Source organism: Pipistrellus kuhlii, unplaced genomic scaffold (genome assembly GCF_014108245.1).
Source record: "Pipistrellus kuhlii isolate mPipKuh1 unplaced genomic scaffold, mPipKuh1.p scaffold_m20_p_4, whole genome shotgun sequence".
Lineage (NCBI taxonomy): Eukaryota > Metazoa > Chordata > Mammalia > Chiroptera > Vespertilionidae > Pipistrellus > Pipistrellus kuhlii.
Genome location: NW_023425540.1, coordinates 8,423,236 through 8,441,157, shown reverse-complemented (window position 1 = coordinate 8,441,157; position 17,922 = coordinate 8,423,236). Strand labels below are relative to the sequence as shown.

At 46.6% G+C, this 17,922-nt stretch overlaps 1 protein-coding gene across 3 annotated transcripts in view; it reads right to left on the bottom strand.

Annotated features, from left to right (window-relative positions):
* The window catches only part of NNT (nicotinamide nucleotide transhydrogenase), an 82,464-nt gene extending 76,531 nt beyond the window's left edge, over window positions 1-5,933 (bottom strand). Inside the window, exon 1 of one of the 3 annotated variants that reach the window (XM_045571119.1) lies at window positions 5,847-5,933. The gene's annotated coding sequence lies outside the window, so the exon portion shown is untranslated. Of the gene's footprint in view, window positions 1-5,352; window positions 5,503-5,749; window positions 5,768-5,846 lie in introns of those variants that run through there. The other 2 variants (XM_036409750.2, XM_036409748.2) reach the window with 2 other exon arrangements.
* Window positions 5,934-17,922: the final 11,989 nt, after the last annotated feature.

Below are 17,922 nucleotides of genomic sequence, written 5' to 3'. Positions count from 1 at the left end.
TATTTATGTGCTGAGAAAAACATACTTTGTTTTTAGAACATCAAAAAAAAAAAAAAAAAACACATTAAAAACAGACTAATCCAAAGCGCTTGGAATAATACAGTTCTATGTGGGCACCTACAATGAATTTCTTCGCCAAGTCTTTTACTGACTTCAAAGGTTTGTTCCCAATCCAGGTATTGAAGGGTTGAAATCCATGTTCCCACTTAAATTGTTATAAACTCACTCCTCGATGCAGAGCTTAGATCACATCCGTGTAATTGATCCTTAATGTAGCTGGAAAGTTTTTTTTAAAAATTGCCATAGAGTCCAGTCCCCTCTTACCTGAAAATTATTTCTAAGTCTGCATGTCCTGCAAAATAATGTGTATATTCAAAGTTACCCTTGACTTTTCCTTCTAATATCTAAAATACTGTGCGGTGCAATAGTAACTTGTTTATTTTATTTTTTAATATATTTTTATTTATTTCAGAGAGGAAGGGAGAGGAAGAGAGATTAAAAACATCAATGATGAGCCCTAACTTTCCTCTCTGTAAAAAAAAAAAAAAAAAAAAAAAAAAAAAAATCATCATAAAAATATATTTAAATTTTTCAAAAAAAATAAATCAATGATGAGAGAAAATCATTGATCAGCTGCCTCCTGCGTGCCCCACATTCAGGATCAAGCCCACAACCCCAGCATGTGCCTTGACCCCCTGGTCCAAAGATCAATGCTCAACCGCTGAGACACGTTGGCTGGGCAGTAGTCACTGGTTTAGATGCACATTGCACAGCAAACACGCCATCCCACTCAGTGAGGCAGGATGCTCATCCTGTGCGAGCCCTCGAACTGAGACTAGATGGTTGCAAGACACATAGCTGCCAGGTGCACGTCTCAAGAAAATTAAACGTGTGTGGGATAACACTCCAATAAAAAAAGAGAGAAATTCCAGTGTGTGCTTGGAGATTAGGGTGTAATCGGAGCTCTTCTGACAGTGATCCTCACAAGTGGTCACTTTTTGCCAGCTCTAACCAGGCTGAGGGACGTGCCATTGACCTTGGCTGTTATTGAACTAGGCTTCGGGGACAGATCCCCAGGAGTTCATGGAAAGTCCCCTTCATCCCCAGGATTTCCAATGCCCTCCCCATCCTTCTTCTCTTTTCCTTTAAAATTGGCAAGAAGCAGAGGACCTGGAACTCGATCAGTCAAGCTCAGCTGATTCCACTGTCTGTGGACTCTCTGAGCCATCACATGGGCCCCCAGTGCCCAGCACCCAGTCCCAGCAAATCCCATAACATTCCTCCCACCTCCAGAGGAAGAGGGGGGGGTGGGGGGGAGGATCTTAGAACTCTGCCACAACTCCCAGAAGCATCTTCTTGCAACACTGAGAATGGAACTCCTCAATCCAAGTGGTGCTGATTCTTAAAATGAACTTTCAGTCAACAACCATGTACTGAAGGCTGAGCCTCAGAGGCACAGCCATTAGGAGCATCTGAAGAATCAACTGGAATAGGTCATATATGCTCAGAGATAAGAAAAATCAACAAGTAATAACACTCCCAAGCTGAGTAACACAAGTCCAAAGTTCTCGGAGGGATCAAAGGAAATCATGTCTTCCAACAGGGTGCAAAAAGGAGAAGGGAAAAGCCCCAGCCAGGTCGGTCAGTTGGTTAGGGTGTCATCCCGAAACACCAAGGCTGCAGGTTCGATTCCCAGTTGGGACATAGTCAAGAGTCAACCAGTGAATGCATTAATGAGTAGAACAATAAAATCAATAAATGAAACCAATAAATAAAATCTCTCTCTCTAGTGGGAAGAGATCAAAGAACTTGTATGCATATATGCATAACCCATGGACACAAACAATAGGGTGGTGAAGGCCTGGGCTGGGCGGGCAGGTGGTGGGAGTGGGCTAGAAAGGGCCAGTGGGGGGAAGGGGGACATATGTAATACTTTCAACAATAAAGATTTAATTTAAAAAGAAAATATCTTTCTCTAAAAATCAATAATTTAGTTTAAAGGAAGGGAAAGGCGATCGAGATGGGAGAGAGTAATGTGAGCAAAAAGTTAAAGCAGAGGGAGCATGCAAGATGTGTTCAGACATGCAGTCAAAAATGCACAAGAAAAAGCCTTCGCATTTTAATAGGTTTTATATTTTCAAAGTGTTTCCACATTATGTCATTTCATTCTAGTCCTAAAGCATTCCTGAGTCCCATAAATACTCTCCTCACTCACTCATAGGTCACTGCTGGTGTCATTCACAGCTGAGAACGCAGAGCAAATGATTCAAAACATTCATTGGAAACATTCTCTGAATCCATGCCAAGAACCAAGGGAGAAACAAGGTATATAAAAGATACTTCTTGTCTAAAGGGAGATTTTCTAGTCCTCTCCTAACCTTCCCTTATTGCAGCAGTTCTCAACCTGTGGGTCAAGACCCCTTTGGGGGTTGAACGACCCTTTCACAGGGGTCGCCTAAGACCATCGGAAAACACAGATATTTACATTACGATTCATAACAGTAGCAAAATTACAGTTATGAGGTAGCAATGAAAATAATTTTATGGTTGGGGGTCACCACAGCATGAGGAGCTGTATTAAAGGGTCACAGCGTTAGGAAGGTTGAGAATCACTGCCTTTTTGGTCACCCTAATCCCCAACAAACTCTGTCCTTCGGGGGCTGACAAAGCTTGCCCAGACCTCATCTGCGAAAACACAAAGCTAGCAATCATAGAGCCTACATCTGCCACTCACTCACTGTTTGTCCTGATTCTGTGCCTCAGTCTGCTCCTCTATGAAAGGAGCACAGCCCTAGCCTGTTTGGCTCAATGGATAGAGCAGCGGCCTGCGGACTGAAGGATCCTCAGTTCGATTCCGGTCAAGGGCACATGCGGGGGTTCTGGCTCAATCCCCAGTAGGGGGCGTGCAGGAGGCAGCTGAGCAATAATTCTCATCACTGACATTTCTACCTCTCTCGCCCTCACCTTTCCTCTCTGAAATCAATAAAAATATATTTTAACAAATAAATGAATAACTAAAGCATAGGAAAGCTTTTTTGTTAGGCTCTAGACATTTTATTTATGATGGGATGAAATTTTGCAATATGTTAAAGCTGAAGACCTACTTCGTGGCCTGGAGTCTAGATTTGCCCTGCCTACGTGGAAAACGGAAGTTTAATGTTAAGCAGATCCCTGATCAGATGTCAATGGGGCCAAAGCCTGCAGAAGTCAATTTCTCCCAAAACCCCACTTGATTCGAGTTGTGAACACACAGCACAGTGCACAGAACAGTCCCTCTCACTAAGCCTAACTCCAATACAAAGGACCCTGGAAGATACTCAGAGATTAAATATCTGAACCACGTTAGCGCAAGCTGTCACTTGTTACCAAAGATAGTATTCCCCTGTAATTACCACACTGTCTCCGCTTTAGAGCTCTCTGCTGGTTTATTATCCGTGTGCTTCTATGGCTTTCAAGCAACGGGGGAAACTTCCAACTCAACACTGGAAAAAAAGGGGGGTTAGTGTGGCAGCCAAGGGTCCCCTTTAATGGAAGCTGTTTGGGTAACTATCTCCCCTAAAACCTTTGAGGTTAAGCACCCGAGAGAGGGGACGACAGAGGTGCTAAGAGGGTGAACTGGGGATCAGAAGCCCCCCAGTCCGCAATATACTGGCTGTGTGGCCTCAGCAAACCAGTCACTTCACTTCTCTCTACTCGGTGGTCAGCAAACTCATTAGTTCACAGAACCAAATATCAACAGGACAACGGTTGAAATTTCTTTGGAGAGCCACATTTTTTAAACGTAAACTTCTTCTAACGCCACTTCTTCAAAATAGGCTCGCCCAGGCCGTGGTATGTTGTGGAAGAGCCACACTCAAGGGGCCAAAGAGCCGCAGGTGGCTTGCGAGCAGCAGTTTGCCGACCACGGCTCTACCTCATCTTTAAAATGGAAATAATAACAATAGCACCTACCTGATAGGGCTTTGTGAGAAATAAAAGGGGTACAATATTTCTGTTGCTCGTTTTATTCCTTTTGGTATTACCTCTGGCGCAGTGACCTGCACCATATAGAGGCAGACAACAAGCAGTTTTTGGTTGAATGAGTGACTAGTCAGGGATAGGCGCCTTGAACCCAGGGTATCTATGGGACATGGTCTCCAAGGAGTTTCAGGAAGTTTCCTTTGAAAATGACATGCTGTGTAGCCTTGCAGGAAACTAATTCTATCAGCAAAGGTATGCAGCCTAGGTACTCTTGCTGATCAGTAATCCTAAACTGCCCATGCAATAAAAGATTTCTAAAAAACACCCGAAAAGATTTGCAAGTGACAGGGGCGCGATGGAGAAAAGGGTTGCATTTTTTCCCATTTTTTAATTTTTTAATGTATATTTTTGTTGTTGATAGTATTATAGATGTCTCCCATTTCCCCCTTGACCCTCCTTGGGACTTATTTAAATAACAGTAGCCACGCAGGCCCCACGTGTCCGGACGGAGCCTGTCCTTACGGGACTCCCTAAAACAGACCCGGGAGGGCTGCCCAGCACCATGGGGCGAACAGAGGACGCCTGCGCCGTAAACAAGTGGAGCCTCTGAAGCGAGGCATACCAACCAAGGACGCAGCACCCTGCGGAGCTCAGGGTGGCAGCTTGCCTGCCCTCGCCAAACCCACCGCTACCGCCCCTGATGGCACCCAAACTGCCCGGGGCTGGCCGGCGTGTGCCCGGACCGCTATTTATAGCCTCCGCCGGAGCCCATGGGCGCGGGCTGCACAATGTCATCCCGCCCCGAGTTCAAATCCCCCGCCCGCCGCCCGCGCCTCTCCCGGCTCCCCGGCCCGCAGGCCAGAGGCTTGGCCCCCAGGTGCCCAGCACCCAGCAGCCGTCCGATACACCTATGTCCCCAGCTGGCCACCCCGCATGCCACCCAGGGCCAAGCACCACTTGGGGCGGCCAGCTGCCTCCTCTCTCTCGGTGCACCCCTATGGGGAGTCCTCTGTGACCTCCCGCCTTCCTCCCAGCTGGCGGGCCGAAATGACCCCTACCACCTCCGCCGCCCCCTCCCTCCTCCCCGCCCCCCAAAGCCCCAAGTCCTGTGATCCGCACAGCTGCCGCCTGGCCCCTGCTCCCTGCGGGGCCCCATTCCCGCCCGGTCCTCCGACCCCGGGGAGAGAGAGGAGAAAGCAGGCCCTGCGGGCTCTGTGCCTCCCCTCCCGGCCGCAGCCCCCGGCCAGCGGGCTGGTCCCGGGTCCCAGCCCACCCCGCCCCCTTCCCCTTGACATGTCTCCGTCCCGGGGGGACCCCCCGATCGCCGCCGCAGCTCCGCGCCCCCTCCCCGCTGCGCCCTGGGCGCGCCCGCTGCGCCCGCGCCGCGCTCACCTCCCGGGAGGCCGGGCCGCGGCGGGCGGCGCTCGGGGGCCGCGAGGGGACGGACGCCGCGCTGGCCGAGCCGGGCTGGGGCCCCGCGCTGCTGAGCTCCAACCCGGAAGCACAGCCCCAACCCTGCGGAGGCGGCCACGTGACGGCGACACGGCCGCCCCCGCCACCCGGCCCCCGCGCCCCCTCCCCGCCCGCCCGCCCCTCCGATGGCCCGCCCGCGCGCCCGCCCTCCGATCGGTGGGTCCCGGCTGCAAAGCGACCTCACCAAATGCCCTGCAGGAGCTCCACGGCCAGGTACCCCCGGGGCCCCGCACCCACCCCGGTGGCACCGTCCCCGAAACCTCTTTGTCTGGGCGCCCGCCCCGCGCTCCCCGGGGCCCCCGCCTGCCAATCAGACCTGCAGCCGGACCCGGCGCCGGCGCTCGCTGGGCTGCACTTGATCTCCCTCCCCGGGGAGCCGCTTACAACGTGTGATTTCCTCCCCAGCGTCCCACCTGGAACTGGAGAGGGTACTGTAACCCCAGCCCGGCGCCTGCGATCCGCCACCTCTCTAGGAAAAAAATCAGGATTTCTGCAACCAGAGAGGACGAAAAGGAAGTGGGAGGGAAGCCAGGGGGTGGGGAAGGGCGGGATGGGGGCGTTTGGTGTTTCCTTTCTGGCCGGAGAAGGAGAGCTAAGCTCCCGAGGAGACATGTGAGGGCCTGAGAGGGAACGCACATCTGTGCCCTCCAGAGGCTGGGCCAGAGAGAGCCGCGTGCTAACGTCAGTGCCCGGTGCCCTTGGGGGCTGGGTGTCCCCGCCAGGCCTCGGCTGGGCTGGACGAACGCACTCAAGGACTCCGAAGCGTAAGGACTTAGTTGCTCTATGCACAGAGTTCTGTTACTTGGTCTGCAGGTGTGTTCTGGTTAGAAGTAGGAGGAGTGAAATAGAGAGCATAAAATGGCTCGTTGCCCCTAAAGCTGAACCATCCCGAGGCGTCAGTGAGAGAGGTCACTGCTTTTCACTTTAATTGGCATATCTAAGAGGAGGGGAAAAAATTATGAATCTTGCCCAGCCTATAGGCATCGACCTATGAACCAGGAGGTCGCCAGTTTGATTCCAGGTCAGGGCACAGGCCTAGGTTGCAGGCTTGATCCTGTGTAGGGGGCCTGCAGGAAGCAGCCTGTCAATGATTCTCTCTCATCATTGATGTTTCTATCTCTCTCTCCCTTCTTCTCTGAAATCAATAAAAATGCATTTTTAAAAAGTATGAATCTAAAACATATATTCCATATTCTTAAAGAGAAAAAAAAATCACAGAGAGACCCTTATTTTGAGAACATCTCTTGTGTTTAACTAGCCCAGAGGTCATTCAACCAATGGACTCTCACTGTCATGTCCCTGTAAAACATGGCCCTGTCCCAGGAGAGGTCACACACAGGAGAAGACACAGCCAGGTCTTCTAAAATCTAATGAACCATGATTAGTGCAACCAGAGGGACAGATTCCAGATAGTCACGAATAATTGATAAGGATTAAAACTAAGATCCTTTCACATGTAAGACAAATCATTATGCTACATAATTTAAATATGTACAGTGCTGCATGTTAATTATCTATATATATCTATATAGATATATAGATATATAGATATATAGATATATATGGCTAAATTGACTCATGCATGTGGGATACATGAAAAGCTCTTGCTGGTGCCAATCACACAATAAAATTGGGGGGGAAACTAAACTCTTGTTTTAAAATACATGCGTGCATGTGTGTGTGTGTGTGTGTGTGTCTTAGGGGTTTGCTTTTTTCTCTTCAAAGCTTAAAAGTCAGTGGTTTGACGAAACTAGTTTGGCTCAGTGAATAGAGCGTTGGCCTGTGGACTGAAAGGTCCCAGGTTCGATTCCAGTCAAGGGTATGTATCTTGGTTGCAGGCAGTAGGGGATGTACAGGAGGCAGCTGGTTAATGATTCTCTCTCATTGATGTTTCTAGCTCTCTATCCCTCTCCCTTCCTCTCTGTAAAAATGTCAATAAAATATATTTAAAAAAAAAAAAAGTCAGTGGTTCTCAACAGGACAGTGTTGTCCCTGTTGGGTGTCTGGAGACATTTTGGTGGTTACAACGGTAAAGGGGAGTAATCTAGTGGGTAGAGGCCAAGGATGCTGCCAAAACGGTACATTACACAGGATGACTCTTTACAACATAGAAGTATGGCCCCAAACATCAATAGTTCCAAGATATGAGAAACACTGGCTTAAAGAAGTGTCCAATGGGTTATTTACCTCACTTGTTATACCATATGAGAATAAATCCAGAGGACGTACAACTTTTCACTTATTCTGTTACATAGTAAGCATATGGTAATTTTTTTCATCCATTCGGCTCATTTGCCCAACATAATGTGGATGCCATTGCTCCAGATGAAAACATTTGCCATTTGGAAATGTCTGTTTTAGACCTTAAATGCCTACATAGTTTGTAAAGTAGTTGCTTCTGACTCTTAGCCACTGTCTTGTATAAAATTTTTGCAGAGACTTCCTATCCCCACTAGGTGGTGAGGGCTTTGTCCATCTTGATATCTACTCCTGCCTCTGGCTTTCCCAGCCACCAAACTAATGCTCACCTAAATGCAGGTTCTCATTACACATTGTTCTAAGATTGGATACTTACATTTTAAATATACTTCAAAATTAGGGTATACATTTGGAGTTTCCTCAAAAAACTAAAAATGGAACTTCTATTTGACCCAGTGATTCCCACTTCTAGGAATATATCCAAAGAAACTAAAAACACCAATTAGAAAGGACATATGCAGTCAAAACCAGTTTGGCTCAGTGGATAGAGCATTGGCCTGCGGACTGAAGAGTCCCAGGTTCGATTCTGGTCAAGAGCATGTACATTGGTTGCGGGCACATCCCAGGTAAGGGATGTGCAGGAAGCAGATGGTCGATGTTTCTCATCGATGTTTCTAGCTCTCTATGCCTCTCCCTTCCTCTCTGTAAAAAAATCAATAAAATATATTTTTTTAAAAAGAAAGGACATATGCACCCATATGTTCATAGCAGCACAATTCACCATAGCTAAGACTTGGAAACAGCCTAAGTGCCCATCAGCAGAGGAGTGGACTAGAAAACTGTGGTACAGCTACACAAAGGAATACTACGCTGCGGTAAAAAAGTTCTTACCATTAGCAGCAGCATGGTTGGGACTGGAGAGCATTATGCTAATGAAATAAGCCAGTCAGAGAAAGATAACTATCACATGATCTCACTCATTTATGGAATATAATGAACAATATAAACTGATGGACAAAACTAGATCCAGAGATAAAGAAGCATTGATCAGACCATCAAACCTCAGAGGGAAGGTAGGGGAGGATGGGGGTAAGGGTGAGAGATCAACCAAAGGACTTGTATGCATGCGCATAAGCCTAACCAATGGATACAGACAACAGGGGGGTGAGGGCATGAGTGTGGGGGTGGGGGAGAATAGGAGAGGGGGATTATGGGGGAATAAGGACACATATATAACACCTTAATCAATTAGAGTGCCCTTTAAAACTTAAACCCTCTGAAATTTAGGAGACTCTGTACCCACAAATGCTTAAGAGAGTATAACCCATATTTAATATTCAGAGTCCTAATCTATCAAAAGCAACAAAGATGAGGTCTTTAGAAGACTGTAGCACACCATTAGGGTCTGTGGAGATGAAGGTACCAAGGGAAGCAAGGAAAACAGAGCTCCTTCAGAGAGAAAGATGCCTCCGTGAGCAGCGAGTCCCCCTATGTACACCTCCCATCCATTTGCCTGGATTAACCGATCACTCCTGTTTTTCACTGGAAATGGGACCTTTTCCTGATGACCCAACATTGAGTGAGGGGCCCTCCCATTAAGGTCCAACTGTAGCATAATTATAACATTTAAAGTTCTGTATTACTATCACTTGTCTGTCTGCTTGCCATGCACAAGCTTCTTGAGGACAGACAGTGCATTTATTTACTGATACGCCATCAGCACCTACAAGACTGGCTTTGTCAGGTCGTCAACAAACATGTGCTAGAAGGAAGAAAAACATTGTGAGTGTCCTAGAGGTGCTGCGACAAAAAGAAGCTGCTGGTTTTGACCTCACGCTAGCACACGGCATGAATGTACTGTGCCAGGGGGGTAGGGAGACAGAACATGCCGATAGCAAAAGACCATTACTTGACATTCATCCATTAAACATCGAGGTTCCTGATTTTCTTTCAAATGCCTGGTTTGGACTCTGGAAATAGCATTCCCAGCTATTCCATTGCCTTGCTTGCTGGCCAGTGAGCACTTCAGTTCAGTCGGTTGAATTGGGCAATTAACTAGGATAGTGCCTGTTGTAATTATCCACCCGGAACTTCCTCTCAAATATTCAACTCTCATATCTCATATTCCACGCATCACTTTCTTATTTCTAATTCTCTCTCTCTCTGAACGATGCTCCCACGAATCTATATTAATATGCAAGCTGCTGTGATGATTTGGGCAGAGATGAGTGAGCAGAGGACCTGGGGAAAAAGTCAGGGGTGATGGAAGAAGGTGTATTTATATGTGTTTGGTTTTTAAAACTGTTCATTTTGCTGGAGGCTAATCCCAGCAGGTCATAATTACGCAAAACATTCATCAGAAGGCTGATGGATGCTGGGGCTTCAGCCAGGCTGAAAATCTGCATATATTACCTGCTGCTGGAACAGCTGACGGCATTTCCCCTAACCTGATCATCTTTTCCTGTTTATACCTGTTTGCATTCCTAAAGGGCCAGTGTGTTGCCCAGCCAATAAAAAGCCATGGGCCTGGACATCCCGGGCCCCCACTTCACTAGACAGTGGAGCCTCCCCTGAATCCCCCAAAATGCCTTCCAATTTTATGTTTCATGTCCAGTTTAGTTAATTTACGTTGCAGCCCCTTCTCCAGATTCCTGAACCCTTGCAGCTGCGGAAATACCCCCACATTATTTAGACAGAGATTATTGTAGGTACACAGGCAGCTGTAAGAAATAATATGGAGGGACCTCCTTTACCCTTCACCCAGTTCTCCCAGCATCTTGCATAACTCTCACACGCATCCAGAAATGTGATCATATACAACGCAGGGGGGTTGTGTGGGGGTTTGTGCAGGAAGGATTTCACAGTAGGAATCTGGGTGATTCTTAGAGAACCTGTATTAAAGCTGGGGACAATGAAACAAGAAGGGGCCTGGAATAGAAGAAACAACAGGAGGAGAAATAAGCCTAGGCTGGGCTGCTTTGGCTCACTAAGAAGTCAGCGTTCAGGGGCTTAGCTCGGGATGAGCTGGTGCAAGTCTCTGGGATCCCTTAGAGTTTAGCAGATATGTGCCGGAGGGGGGGGGGGGGGGGGGCGTGGACCCAGCATGCTTCTGGGAGAGCATTTGCTGAGACCTTCGTTTTGAGGTCCAACCCGAGGATATTTTTCCATTGATTTTTAGAGAGAGAAGGGAGGAGAGACAGAGAGAAGTGTCGATGTGAGAGAAACATTTCCATTGGTTTCCTTCTGCACACACCCTGTCCTGGGCCAGCGAACCTGCAATATCCACTGAGCCAAACCAGCAAAGGCTGTTCTTAGGGTTTTTAAAGGCTGGGAGTTTAGGAGTCATCTTATTGGAGAACCAATAGACTACTCATCAGCTTTATGCAGATGTGCCTAAATGCGTTTTATTCTCTTAACTTCATCTGTCCTTGGGTCTGGCTGACACAAATGGCACTAGTTGGGTTGCTATCGTCTCCCCGATTGGTGATTTAAGCTTCTAGTTAGAGAGAGATATAAACCATTTACTCTCAAGTGTCCTTGGTTTACTAGCATTGTTTCCCAAACTTTTGACATACCTGTACACCTTCTATAATTTTCATAATGCCGAGTACCCCTCGTACTCATGAGAACGTAGGATTAGGCACAGCTAAGCATGGTGCAGTGCATATCCCCACCAAACTCCGGTGCAATGCGTACCCCCACCAAACTCTTCCCATACCCATGGGGGTTCGCGTACCACACTTTGGGAAACAGTGGAGGAAGATAGAATTTACTAGGTGGCTACAAACTGCATGGCCATCTAACTATCTGTCTCAGGTTTCTTTTCCCATTTGTTCTGGCTTACTAACGAGTCTCAGCTATACCAGGGATCCAAAGAAAAGCAGGACGATTGTATGTGAGTCCTATTACTCTTTTTAAATATGTTTTTATTGACTTCAGAGAGGGAGAGAGAGAAACATCAGTGATGAGAGAGAATCATTGATGGGCTGCCTCCTGCATGCCCCACACTGGGGACTGAGCCCCAAACCCAGGCATGTGCCCTGACTGGGAATCAAACTGCAACCTCCTGGTTCATAGGTCAGTGAGTACTCAAACACTGAGCCACGCTGACTGGGCTTAAAAGCCTATTAAGTGCCAAGTAGTACTGGGTTAGAATCTCGACGTGTAGAGATTAAAAGGTGTCCTCTGCCGCCCTGGCTGGGTAGCTCAGTTGGTTAGAGTGTCATCCCAGTATGCCAGGGCACATACAAGAACAGACCAATGAATGTATAAAAAAGTGGAACAGCAAATCAATGTGTGTGTAGTGTCTCTCTCATCAATAAATAAAATAAAATAAAATAAAAATAAAAGGTGTCCTCTATCTTCAGGCTATTTTAGTGGAGGAGACAGTTAAATAAACCAAATATTAACAATCCAGCATACAAGTGCCAAGATAGAGTTTTCCCAGAGCGCCACTGTTAGAAGGGAGAATCTGAGCTTAGCCGGCTGGGGGAGGTCTCCCTAGAATCAGATCTTCCCCATAGTTCACAGCAGGCCTCTCCCCAGATTACAACATATTTTGCAACCTCCCAGAATTGAGTTCTCCTGCTCTCCTGTCATCATAAATCCATGAGAAAGGCTTAACTGTGGAGGAGGAGCATTTTTAAAAATATTTTTTATTGATTTTTTTTTACAGAGAGAAAGGGAGAGAGAGAGTTAGAAACATCGATGAGAAACATCGATCAGCTGCCTCCTGCACACCTCCTACTGGGGATGTGCCCACAACCAAGGTACATGTCCTTGACCGGAATCAAATCCAGGACCCCTCAGTCCACAGTCCTATGCTCCATTCACTTAGCCATACTGGGTAGGGTGGAGGAGCATTTTTAATTATTCTTTTCAGAGTCCTAAATGGTGTGTGTGTGTGTGTGTGTGTGTGTGTGTGTGTGTGTGTATGTGTGGGTCTCTTGGCATTTTGCAACATCTAGCACCTGGCAGTTTGCCCTAAAACTGTCCCCAGATGAATTTGAATTTTCATAATATCTTGGCGCCTTTTTGTTGTAAAATGAGGATGATTGGAATGTCTACTTCAGAGGATATGGGGATTAAATAAAAGGATAAAAGTAAAGCTCTTAGAACTGTAGCTGGAGCATAATAAACACTCAATAAATATTAGCTATTTTTTTTATTAATTTCTTTATTGGTTAAGGTATCACATATTTGTCCTCAACCTCCCATTCCAATCCCCCACCTCACCCCCTCATGCCCCTACCCCTCTTTTGTCCTTGATCACCGGTTAGGCTCATATATGTGCACATAAGTCCTTTGGTTGATCTCTCCCTTTTATCCCCACCCACCCTTTGAGGTCCAACAGCCTGACTGTTATTATTGTGAAGCCAACCTCATTCATGTAATTCCCAAGTTGACCTTTAGTACATTATAAGGTTGGACCTCCAATTACATCAGAATAAACTGCAAAGCAGTTACATCAGAATAAAAAGGATAACATCTTAACCACCTAACTTATCAAACAAAATGAGCCTATAAAGATGCAGATAAAAATCGCAGGTGGACAAAAGGTGCTATCACAGAAGTTCTAAGGGAACAAAGGGGTGAGGAGTGCAAACAAAAGCCTGGACAGGACCGGGGCATTACTTCATTGGAGCATGCAGCATAACTCTCTCTCACTGTGTTCAAGTGAAGAGCAGAAGATGCCACTGGCAGATGAATTGTTTGGAGTTAAAGTTACTTAAGAAACAGCCAGGACAAGGGCATTCTAACCTCTTTTGCCCCCTGAAAGTAGGAAATAAATCTCCACCTGAAGGTCCCTTCCCTGGACCAAGAGGTTTGAAGCATCCTTATTACCAGAGAAGGGAGTTAAGGTTGAGAAGGCTTTGTAAACAAAAATTATTACTTCCTCATTAATCTGCTACCGCAAGCCCAAATCTCTTTATAGTTTGCCAATTCTTCACAAACTTATTGTCTCCTGGTCTAAAAGGTATAAAAGCTGCCTGCTTTGGTCACTTTGGGAGTTTCCTATTTTTATAGGCTCCTGTCCATACAAAATTAAATTTGTTTTTCTCTTGATGATCTGTATTAGTCAACTTAGTTAGCAGGCTAGCCAAACAACCTAGAAGGGGAGAAGGGACAAGTTTTCTGTCCTTAGATGAGCATACAGTTTGTGGGTCTTTCCTATATAATAAAAAAGTCCAGCCCAGCAGGGGTGGCTCAGTGGTCGAGCCACCCCTGCTGGGCTGGAGGTCATAGTTCAATGGATTACCCCTCTGGCCACATGTCCGGGTTTGGGGCACAATCCCCAGTAGGGGGCACATAGGAGTGGGTTGATCAATGATTCTCATCACTGATTTTTTTCTTTCTCCCTCTGAAATCAATAATATATATATATATTAAAGTCCAGCAAGAAGTGACTGACAGAGGAAACCACTGGAAGGTGGCAGCATCAGCATCGGTAAATGCCTGTACTTGCCACCTCCCACAACTACATCAAAACTACAACTAAAAAATAGAACAACCATCATCCACAATCTCTGGAAAGCCGGCTGAATGAAAGTCCTACGACTAGAGAAGTAAAGAAGAAAGCACAATGAGACTGGTAGAAGGTGCAGAGGCGTGGAACGGGCTAGGCCGGCACCCATATGGGCTACTTTTTTAATCAGGAGGGAGATCGTCTCTGTGGTCCCAGCACCACATTGGACCCCAGCCCAGGTTCTCAGAGCTGGGAAAAGAAGTCCCTACGGATAGTAAGAACTACAGGCTGTGAAAACCAGTTCAGATTGGGGCTCAGTGATACAGAGGTTGCTGGTGAGCCAGCTGTTCCTCTTAAAAGGCCAGCACCATGAACTGAACTTACAAGGTCCTGCTTTCTCTGAGCTCCAGCACCAGGGCAAGGCTTTGGGGGACACAGACACATAAGAGGAGGAACTGAATTGTCTGGTGTCAAGGCAGGAACATGGGGACATCTTTCTCCTAGACAGAGGCGTTACAGAGATCATTGTTTTTATGCTGGGACCACCCAGCCCCAGAGCTGACGGATAGCCATTTGTTTGCTCCGCCCTAGTGGTTCCCAAAGACCCCGCCTCATCCAATTTACAATCCCACACAAGCTGTGTGCAGTGGCTTTTGCATATGAATGGCCTTTCCTTGCTCAGGCTAAAATCTCTCAAACAAGCTGCAGCTGGGTCAGGGAGTCCCAAACCTATCAATAAAAGGCCTAAGACCCAGCACCAGCACCAGCCTGCCTTGCTTCACAGCTGGGCCTCATCTGGGCACTTCCAAACCCAATATAAAGAGGAGGGATCTTCAAATCTCTCTGTAGCTTCTGCTGGGTGGCCCCAGGCAGTAGCTGACTTTGCAGCTCCCTGGAAACACAAGAGCCAGTATATATCCAGTGGTCAGTGTCAGACTATACCAGATTACACCTCTACACATAAGTGACACATTCAAGGGACAGACCCAGTGAGCACCAAAGCCCCACTAAAGCAAGTCCTGCTCCATAGGGTGTCTCCTGCATAGCAGCTCTCCCACTGTAGTCACAGCTGGTCCTCACAGCCAAATGGTCTGGAGGTCAATTCCTCCCAGTGACACAAACAGCAATAAAGTCTCAACTACAACATAATTGTGCTCATAAAGGGATGCACCTAGAGCTCCCAGCTCAGGTGACTGGGGAAGCTGAGCCACTGCACCCTATAGAACACCTATTACACAAGGCCACTCTACCAACTCAAGGAGACATAGCAGCTCTACCCAATACATAGAAACAGACACAGGGAAGCAGCCAAAATGTGGAGACAAAGAAATATGTCACAAATGAAAGAAATGGAGGAAAGTAAACTACTGGATATAGAGTTCAAAACCATAGTTATTTGGTTACTCAAAAATCTTCTAAAAACCTCCAAAAAATGGAAAAGGACCAGTCAGAAAGTAAGCATACATTGACTAAGATAAAGAATAATATACAGGGATTCAACAGTAGAGGATTCTGAGAATCAAATAAATGATTTGAAATATGAGGAAGCATAAAACACCTAACCAGGAGAGCAAAAGTAAATAAGAATCCAAAAAAAATGAAGGCAGTGTAGGGAGCCTCTGGGACAACTGCAAGTGTACCAATATTCGCATGATGGGGGAAGAAGAAGAGAGAGAGCAAGATATTGAAAACCTATTTGAAGAAATAATGACATAAAATTTCCCCCACCTGCTGAAAGAAATAGACTTACAAGTCCAGAAAGCACAGAGAGTCCCAAACAAGAGAAAACCAAAGAGGACCACACCAAGACACATCATAATTAAAATGCCAAGGGCTAAAGACAAAAAAAGAATATTAAAAGCAGCAGGAGAAAAGCAGTTAGGTACCTATAAGGGTATGCCCATACAACTGATTTCTCAACAGAAACTATGCAGACCAGAAGGGAGTGGCAAGAAATATTCAAAGTGATGAATAGTAAGAACCTACAATCAAGATTACTTTACCCAGCAAAGCTATTGTTTAGAACTGAAGATCAAATAAAGAGCTTCACAGATAAGAAAAAGCTAAAGGAGTTCATCACCACCAAACCAGTATTATATGAAATGTTGAAGGGTATTGCTTAAGAAGAGGAAGAAGAAAAAGATTTAAAAAAAATATATGAACAACAAAATGGCAATGAACACATACCTATCAAAGTAAACAAATGAGAAACCTAATAAACAGAATAAACTAGTGAATAAAATATAATCAGAGGCATAGAAATGGAACAGACTGAGCATTCTTAGAGGGAAATGGGGAGAGATTAAACAAAGACCTTATATACCTATATGCATTACCTATGGACATAGACAATTGGATGGTAACGGCCTGGTGCAGGGCAGGAACCGGGTAAGGGGGGGCAATGAGGGGAAAAAGAGGGACATCTGTAATAATTTCAACAATAAAGATTTTTTAAAAAGAAGTGATTAACAGCTATGTTAAAGGATGGCTTTTAATGTTATGAGCATTAATTCATCTAATTTTTATACTGTAATCTTGTCTTGCCTTTAAGATATGCTTGATGTTACAGCATACTTATTTTATAGCTGAGGAAAATAAGGCTCCGAGACGTTAAATCTGTAACTTACTCAAGATCACACAAGCATTAATACCTTGAATCCTACATTCTTTATCACACCAAGTGTCTTCCCTGACTTCATTCATTTTGCTAACCATCAACAGCCTGAATTATTTACTCACGATTGCCCTCTTTAGAGCCATTTTTTTCTCATTCATTTGGGTGAGGATGTGAATGTTTTCTGGGTTTAGCAAGAAGAGAAAAAGGTTAATAGCAGTTTTTGTTCCTAATTAAAATGATTCTCAAGAAGACACGATTGAGAAACATGAAGCCCTGCTTAGAATACAGGGCTACACTCAATTTGGTGAGATGTTTCTATCTAACAGTAGAGAAATAGATTTTTTTCTTCTCCTTTTCATGACAAATATTCATCTTTATTTGATTTTAGCCCTGTCGGGCCTGACAAAAACAGCAATTTGCACACGAGGTCTACAGAAATTTTCTGTGCAAGCCGGTAGCCACTAGCCACGTGCAGCTATCCGCCCCTTAGCATGGCTGATCACAACGCAGACCTGCAGAAAGTGTGAAATGCACATTGGATGTTGTTAGCATGAAAAAAAAAAACACAACCCATATCATTCATATTTCATATTGGTTTCATGTTGAGGTGATACCGTTTTGGGTATGGTGGGTTAAATACAGTAAAACCCATTCCACCTGTTTCTTCTTGCTTCTTTCATGTGGCTTCTAGAAAACGTGTAATGACTCGCACTGGATATTTATTGCAGGGCCCTGGGACACGGAACAGAGGGGAGTTTCATTGAAAAGTAGTGTATTTCCTTAAAATTACTAATTACGGAAACTGGTAAAGGGGGAAGGGAAGGGAAGGGGCTGAGCGCGGTCCCGGGGCCGCAGTGAGCGGCGGGCGGGGCGGGCAGCCCCCCACCCCCCGCGCTCCCCGGGCGGCGGCGGCGGCGCCTCCCCCAGGGGGTCCCCCGGGAGCCGGGCCCGGAGCCGCCGGCCTGCGCGCCCCCGGAGCCGCGCGCCCGCGAGCGCCGGTGCGGCCCACGCCCCCTCCCCCCGCGTTTTTATTCCCGCGGCTTCAACCGTCGGCCTCCCGCTCCCCTCCTCCGAGCTGCACGGCGGCGAGCCGGGCGGGTGAGGCAGCCCCGCGGCGGCGGCGGCGGCGGCGCGGGCCGGGCGGGCGGAGCGCGGGCGCCGGGCCTCCGGGCCGCGGGGGGCCGCTGTGACGGCGGGCGCCGCGCGG